This window comes from Mytilus galloprovincialis, chromosome 10 (genome assembly GCF_965363235.1).
Source record: "Mytilus galloprovincialis chromosome 10, xbMytGall1.hap1.1, whole genome shotgun sequence".
NCBI lineage: Eukaryota > Metazoa > Mollusca > Bivalvia > Mytilida > Mytilidae > Mytilus > Mytilus galloprovincialis.
The window spans coordinates 41130603-41138918 of NC_134847.1; positions in this window are offsets into that span (position 1 = coordinate 41130603).

Sequence of the window (8316 nt, forward strand, 5' to 3'; positions counted from 1 at the left end):
CCCATATTTGTGTTACATTTATATATGTAAATGTCCAAAAATAATTTGTTGAAAAGCTGATAATCATCCCAAAATTTTTAATTTATATTGTTGACTTTGTATGACAGACAAAAATTTCTCGCCATAACAAGTTGTACAATAAGCTGTTTATGGTTTTTACCTATGATCATGATGATATTGTTTTCTCAAATAAATATATAGATCTGACAAAATGTCATGAGGAATCATGGAATATATATATGTATCCTTTGCATTTATATAGATTAAAAAGCGGTTTATAATTTCCTAGGCTTTCGAATGAAGTGTGTAAGCTTTTAAACAAAGTGCTACAAATGGCGAAGTTAGAAGTCATCCCTTTATAAGTTTTACTGATGCTATCTGACATCATCAGTTAGTTGACCGTTTTGCAATATCCTTTTCACAGATGATCATGATGATGACCGAAATGTTTGTTCTGTCCTAACAAGAACCCTGCTTTTGATGGGGTTTGTATTGCTATGTATTTAGTTTTTCCATGTTGTGTTTGTGTACTGCTGATTTTTATATTGGTCTTTTTCTTTTTTAGCCATTGTGGTTTTTTTTCCATATAGGAGTTTGAAGGTCCATGATGCATCTTGTATCTTTCGTCCCTCTTCATAAGATAAAACTACGGTATATTAATGGGAACATGACACCTCAACCTTTTACAAAATAAATAAAATTTGTAAGTTTACATGTTCATGATGTACAAGTATATGTGCAATAACAAGCCATTAATGGCACACTGACACAACAGTGTTTATCATTCCCTTTGCTTATCTTCTCAGCATCCACCTTTGTTAAATTTACCAACCTTATTCTTGATTTGAGTTTTCAGAATGGAGTATATATAGTTACGATGTACACATATATATATCTAGAGAGAGATTTTAACTTCTATGTAATTTTAGCTCTTGTGGAGAGTTGTCTCATTGGCAATCATATTTTTTTAGCGAATCACTGAAGCATGTCTGGAGCCCCCTCCCCCATAGTTAAGTCAGCAGGACCTGCACACAAACCTGAATTTAGTTACTAAGCTATTGTGACTAGACGGTGAAAACAAAAAGAGACAATAGTCAAACTACAAACATGCATTGACAGAACAGGCATATTTGAAACTGCTGTTCCTCAATACAAATCTTAACCAGTCATGCCAGTATATACTAATTTAAAGCACAGAGAAGGAGATATGTGAAGAAAACTCAACAAAGAGAAAACTGGCACATTGGCATTGGAATAATTCGCACCCCCCCCCCCCCCTTCTTCTAATGAAAAGTTCTCTATCCGCCAGTGGTGGTTTTAATTACAGTTTGTGGTAGTAAATTCCATTAAATAATTGTTCATGGGAAGTATGACCATTTGTATGTGTCCTTGGAAAGTTGGATGTGTCTGTATGTCTGAGTATGATTTTGTCTTGTTCTGCTGACTGTTTGTTCAAGAATATGGGATGGATGTATTACTTTATAAAATAAAATAAGTCTGGCGTCTCTCAGCTAGTGGTGGCCATTTCAACTGATTAAGCATGTTTGTGACACTGCTCGTGCAATCGTAGTTGTTGTGAACATAACGAGCAGTTTGTCTCTGTACCTTTTCTAATTGTATCTGTTGTTCTTTCATATGGGGGTCCCAGACACTACAGCAACTATATTCCATTTTGGGTCTTACTAGTGCCTGGTATGCTCTTGGTTTTGTTTCTGTGTTTGTAACTTTTAAAATTCTTTTTAAAAAACCAAATGATCTCTTCCCATTTGATACTATCATAACTATGTTGTCTATATGTTTGTTCCACTTCAGATTCGATTGTACATGTTGTAGGGTAATGCCTAGATATTTTGCGGATGTAACTTATTCCAGGATGTGATTGTGGAGGATGTAATTATGCTGGTTATTATTTTTCTTTTGTGAGACGGGAAGGTTGGTACATTTATCAGGGTGAAATGCCATAAGCCAATCTGACTTCCATTGAGCTGCTGAGTGTAGGTCAAGTTGTAGCTTATGACAATCATCTTGTGTTTTTATAATTTCCCCGTAATTTATGCTGTCAGCAGCAAAGAGTCTAAGCTTGCTGTGTTGTATGTATTCCGGTAAGTCATTTATATAGATGAGAAACAGTATTGGGCCCAATGCTGTTCCTTGTGGTACACCAGATGTTACGGGTACTGAGGTGGAGGAAATCCCATTAATGACTTACTGTTTGTGTTCTGTCCTGTAAAAATGCCTGAATCAAATTAAGTGTGTTATTTTCAATACTGTGGATTCATTATTATTCGTTGGATACCAATTTTTCGTGGATTTCGTGGGCACAGTCAAACCACGAAATTCAATATTCAACGAATGATAATTTTTCTATAGGTTTGAATGCAGACTTCAGCAAAACCACGAAATTAAATATCCACGAATATGCAAGTTTTTCTAAATCCACGAAAATTGGTACCAACGAAAATAAATGAATCCACAGTACCATAGAATTTGAGTTTGTAAAGAAGGTGACCATGTGAGACTTTGTCCAACGCTTTAGCGAAGTTCATTATGATCAAGTCAATTTGTGTGTTTCTAATATTTGATTGTGCTAGTTTTTGAATGAAGTCTATTAATTGTGTCTCACACGACCTTGATTTTCTGAAGCCATGCTGAAGATTGTATAATGAGGGGGATAGGACCGTTATTAGGACTCTTAAATAGGGTATTTTTAAGCTTGGGATTTCGTAGTCCAAATAATTATGACGTCTTGAAAGGCTATTATATTTTTTTTCTTTGACGCCTTACTTCGCGTATTGAAAGGCTATTATATTTTTTTTCTTTGACGCCTTACTTCTTGAAATGCTATTATATTTTTTTTCTTTGACGCCTCGAAGTAAGGCGTCAAAGAAAAAACTTCGAAGTAAGGCGTCAAAGAAAAAACTTCGAAGTAAGGCGTCAAAGAAAAAAAATATAATAGCCTTTCAAGACGTCATAATTATTTGGACTAGGGATTTCGGGATCTGGGGAATTCTTTTTTTTGAATTTAGGGATGTAGGGATTTAATTTTATATAGATTCAGGACATCAGAATTTCCTGTTTTAAAGCAGCCTGTGATTTCAGGATCAGGACCCCTCCTACCCTCCCTCTTTATAATATATAATGTTTTCGAGATGAGACATGATGCTACTTGTAATGATGTGCTCCATGAGCTTGCAACGTATGCAGGTTAAAGATATTGGCCTGTAGTTTACGGGTTTGTATTTTTCCACCTTTTTGAAGTCTGGGGCTACATTAGCATGTTTCCACTCCTGTAATAGGTGTTTCCCAGTTTCAAGTGACTTTTAAACAGTTAAAATGTCATGTTCATGTAGCAATTGCCTGAATTGGTGAGATAATTTTGTTCCGTTGCCCGTAGGAAGCATGACTATACAATCTCTGTGTTTCAAAATACCTGCAAACTTTGACTTTGCTCATAATTTAGCCCTTAAACTTTGTGCTGAGGCAAAATATCTATTAATTCGTTTTCCAAATCGTCTTTCATCCTTCGTCGCCATCTTCAAACATTCTGGAGCTGGCATGTCAGTTAACTGCTAGTAGTCTGTTGTTATTTATGTATTATTGTCATTTTATTTATTTTCTTTTGTTACATCTTTTGACATCAGACTCGGACTTCTCTTGAACTGAATTTTAATGTGCGTATTGTTATTCTTTTACTTTTCTACATTGGCTAGAGGTATAGGGGGAGGGTTGAGATCTCATAAACATGTTTAACCCCGCCGCAATTTTGCGCCTGTCCCAAGTCAGGAGCCTCTGGCCTTTGTTAGTCTTGTATGATTTTAAATTTTAGTTTCTTGTGTATAATTCGGAGTTTAGTATGACGTCCATTATCACTGTACTATTATGCATATTTTAGGGGCCAGCTGAAGGACACCTACGGGTGCGGGAATTCTCGCTACATTGAAGACCCATTGGTTGCCTTCGGCTGTTGTTTGCTCTATGGTCGGGTGGTTGTCGCTTTGACATATTCACCATTTCCTTTCTCAATTTTATTGTTACGCCTTTTTCATTAGGACGATTTTGATTGGTCAATATAAATACTTTCTCGGGTCAAAAAAAGGTCACAAAAGCGAAACCTCTATTGATAGTTGTTAGATCTCATATGTAGTACATGTATAACGTAATCAGAGATCAATATTTTAATTAGATTGATAAACCACTAAAAATACAGATCTGCACATCGCAAAGTCGCAAAAGGTAAGTTATATATCTTGTATTCTGTTTAAGGTTTAAGGTTTTTCTTCAATCTTTTATTAAAAAGTAGTTGAAATGCAGAGTATCATAGTTAGTCTGTGACCAACGTTTGTTCAAATCTTATCATTGCTGATAAAGGTCGGGTGAAAACTTAACTTTTTAGCAAATTTTTCTATACTTGTTTGTTTGTTACTAAAAAGCCACCGAATCAAATGCTAGAAATTGTACCATACAAACATTTTATATTGAAGATAAAAGGTAAATAACGAGGCATTCAGTTGACTATTTGCTTGGTTTTGAAATAACAAAAACCAAATTTAGACTATATGAGATATATTTTTTAATTATCAAGATTGAAATAATCATTATGACAAACATCGACTTACACATAATAATAGTTGGCTTTTATGTACACAGGGACGACTTTTATTTTCAATTATAACGTGTGTTATAGTAATAAATTTAAAGTAGTTCTCTTTTATCGCAAGCGTTGCACATTACTCTGCTCCTATTGTGGGGGTTGTGCTTGTCATTACTTAAATCACTCATTTTTTGCATGGTTGATGATGATATACCAAAATAATAAATTCTCCAATCTGAAAATGATTTCGTTGCTTAATGTTTCTGGAGCTATCTTTAGGCGTTGATAGTTTGATAATCCGATTTAAAATAGACCTTAATATTGTAAGTCACACCAGGTCAGTTTTTGAGCTGTGCTTTTGAATTCAAGTAAAGATTGAAGACCATTTGTAGCTTTGATCTTTTATTTTTTAACATTTTTTTATTTATTAACTGTAACAACCAAACATATTTAGTAAATTATGCGTCAGCACTTCTGTCTCCAGAAACACGATTCCTGTAAGGCATTCAAAGGACCGAACACAAATATCCAATTAATTTATAATAATTCAATGAACACTTCAGTAAATATATCAAAAGTCCTCTCGATTCTAAGAACATGCTTTAATAAATTGCTGTTTATTTTTCACTTGAATTTATCATCTTAAAATTGTTTTTAGCTAAAAATGAAGCTCGCCATTGCTCTGCTTATCCTTTTGTCAGCCGTGTACACAAGTCATGGATACGCTCTGCGAGGTGTAAATTATGGTGGCAGAGATAAAGTTGCATATGGTCAAGGTGGTAATCAAGGTGATGGTGGATATTACACTAAATACGGTAGCAAATATGGTTATTATCATGGTAGCGATTATGGTGGCAAGACTGGCGGCAATCGTGGTGGCGAAGATAATGTTGGATACGGCGGAGGGTATGTTGCCCGTGGCGGAGGAAATGGTGGGCATTGTTAAAGATAAGTTGGGCATGGCGGAGGATATGTTGCACGTGGTGGAGGATTGGTAGAGTGTATGGTGGATAGAAAGATGATAATGAAAGACACAATGATCTTATTTTTCTCAAAATCGTTAACGGACCTGAATTTAAATAATTATTCACATGTATATTTCTATATATATACTGCAATAAAGACAAAAACCGGTACCTATGTTTTGTATTTATTATAGGCAAAAACAAAATAACATACGCATTGTGATTTTGGTATGTTAATATTTATATGTTTAGTTTTTATCTAATATTCAGAACGAAAATTGAGAATTGGGAATATGACAAAGACATAACAATGTTTTAAACCGACCAAAGAGCAAGTAACAGCCGAAGTCCATCAACGGGTCTTCAACGCAGGGAAAAAATCTCGAGCCCGGAAGTGGGCTTCAGCTGACCCCTTAATATAAATTAAAAAAATAAAAAAATAACCATACGAAACTAACAAAGGCCAGAAGCTCCTGACATGGGACGAACGCAAAAATGCATCAGAGTCCGATGTCAGAATAGGTAACAAAACAAAAGCAAAATGACAATAATACTAGTGTATTAATTAACAATGTAATACTAGCAGTTATTGACATGCGAGCTCCAGCCCTCAATTAAACTGACCAAAAGATAATTTCCTCTTCGTATGAAAATCAAGTAAAATCCCTCCCGTTGTTGGTTTAGTATTATACCAACATAAAATATATAAGAAAAACATATCCCGTATCATGCAAACAACTGGTTTTACAACAAATTTGTTCATTTTCGATGCAAAGACCCTATTAAGTATAAGTGAATCATTAATACCAAAATATGCCATATTCAATGACATGAAAACAGTATCGTAACTATACCCCTTCTGAATAAGTCTGTTTGAAGGTTTTGCTAACTTGTGAGGTGAATGCCGATATTTGCTTTATAAAGATATTACCATAACGAATTGGATGTGAAATACCTGAACGTATAAGTTTTTTGCATGTTGATAAAATTTACCAATTATGTCCTTGTTCCGATTTCAAAATTTAGTAAATTTTTTACCAGTTTCTGATATTGAAAAAAACTGGTGTTATAATTGTTCAGTAAAACATATATGTCTTTTGTTAAAATCAAGTACTTTGCTAAATACACGACAGAATCGAACTCGTAGAGATATATAAACACCATAAGATGGTGACAAGGCAACGACATCATCTAAAAATGGATACCTAACAATAGAAAATGAAAAATCATCTCTTTTATCATAAAATTTGCTATTAAGCTTATCGTTAAAGATATAGCTATAAAGATCCAGGAAAGGACAGTGTTCATTGCAGTATTAGCTTTTTTTTTAAAGATAGTTCGGCAGGAAAAACATCTATAGTGTATATACTGCAGACATCATTATAGAGAGCCAGTATATCATCCAAATATCTAAAAGTGTTATTAAATTTTGAATCAGATGTTGTTTTGGTGCGTCTTTGCTGATTTTAGTCATAAATTGTAGCTCATTACAACAGAGAAACAGGTCTTCAACAAGTGGTGCACAGTTAGTCCCCATTGAAAATATACGGAATCACTATAGCGAACGAAATTGTTATCTAGAAAGATTCAACTATATTTCCCCATTCAAATGCATTGATCGTCCAAAAAAAAGGGGGTCCAACCCCCGGAACCCTCCTTCTGGATCCGCCAATGAGTATAGTGTTATTTGTCTTACTTTGTTTAACACAACATCAAAAATACAGAAAGCACAGAACTGAGAATACTCGTAGTAACAGACTAGTTTATTATTAGTTTATAGCCAATACCAACTAATAAAAAAAAAAATCACAAATCTACTAGAAAAACTAAACATAACAGTCAAAATCACTCGAGAGTAAACTTTGCTCTTATTCCTTGGCAAGCTGTGGTAATACGTTTGGGACTTTTGACTTTTAAAATCTTTAACTTACTGTTTTCTTAGGTTTTGTTTTGGCATTACGCTTTGCTAAATCGTCAAATGCGCCTCTGGTATCGTTATTGTAATAATCATATAGTGACATATTTTTACCATAATTTTTCTTTCTTGGTATTGAAACCTATATTTTACAGCGCACATTGTCATGCTTTTTAAAGAATTCTTAAGAAACAGTTGCCAAGGAAACACGACATCAATGTGACACTTCCTTTTTGATGTTTTAATCTATGGACATATGGTACATTTATGGATTGGAGTTGGGCTATGATCTAGCTTCCAGTAACAACAAGTAACCTTTGCTCAGTACTTTAACGTTTTTTTACTGATTTTTGTTTGTAGTTTTTATGATCAGTAGCGATGTCACAAGTCAAGCTATATATTTATAATTTACTATTAACTGTGTGTTGTTATGTTGTATTGTTAACTTACAAGACTGACTTAGTTCTTGGAATGAGCGCTAATTTTTTTTAACCTCGCCACATGATCCCTTGTCATGAACAATCAGTAAAATGAATGTTGTTAGTAAGTGTCTGTCAAAATCATATTCTTTCATAGGTTTAAATAAAGCTGTAAGTTTTAATTGTGTCACAATTCATTTTTCGAATGACTTTTACTAGATTAACGAGCGGTAAGGCTTTTTTAATTTTGTTATTTTTTTCCCTAGTTGGTAACATTCTGATGACCAAGCTTTCCGTAACTGCGAGTACTTTTTGATGGGTGCTTTGTGTCTCTTTCTGTTGTGCTTTGTACTGGTCTGATTAATTGTATAGTATATATAAAAAAGATGTGGTACGATTCCAAATGAGGCAACTCTTCAAAAGAGA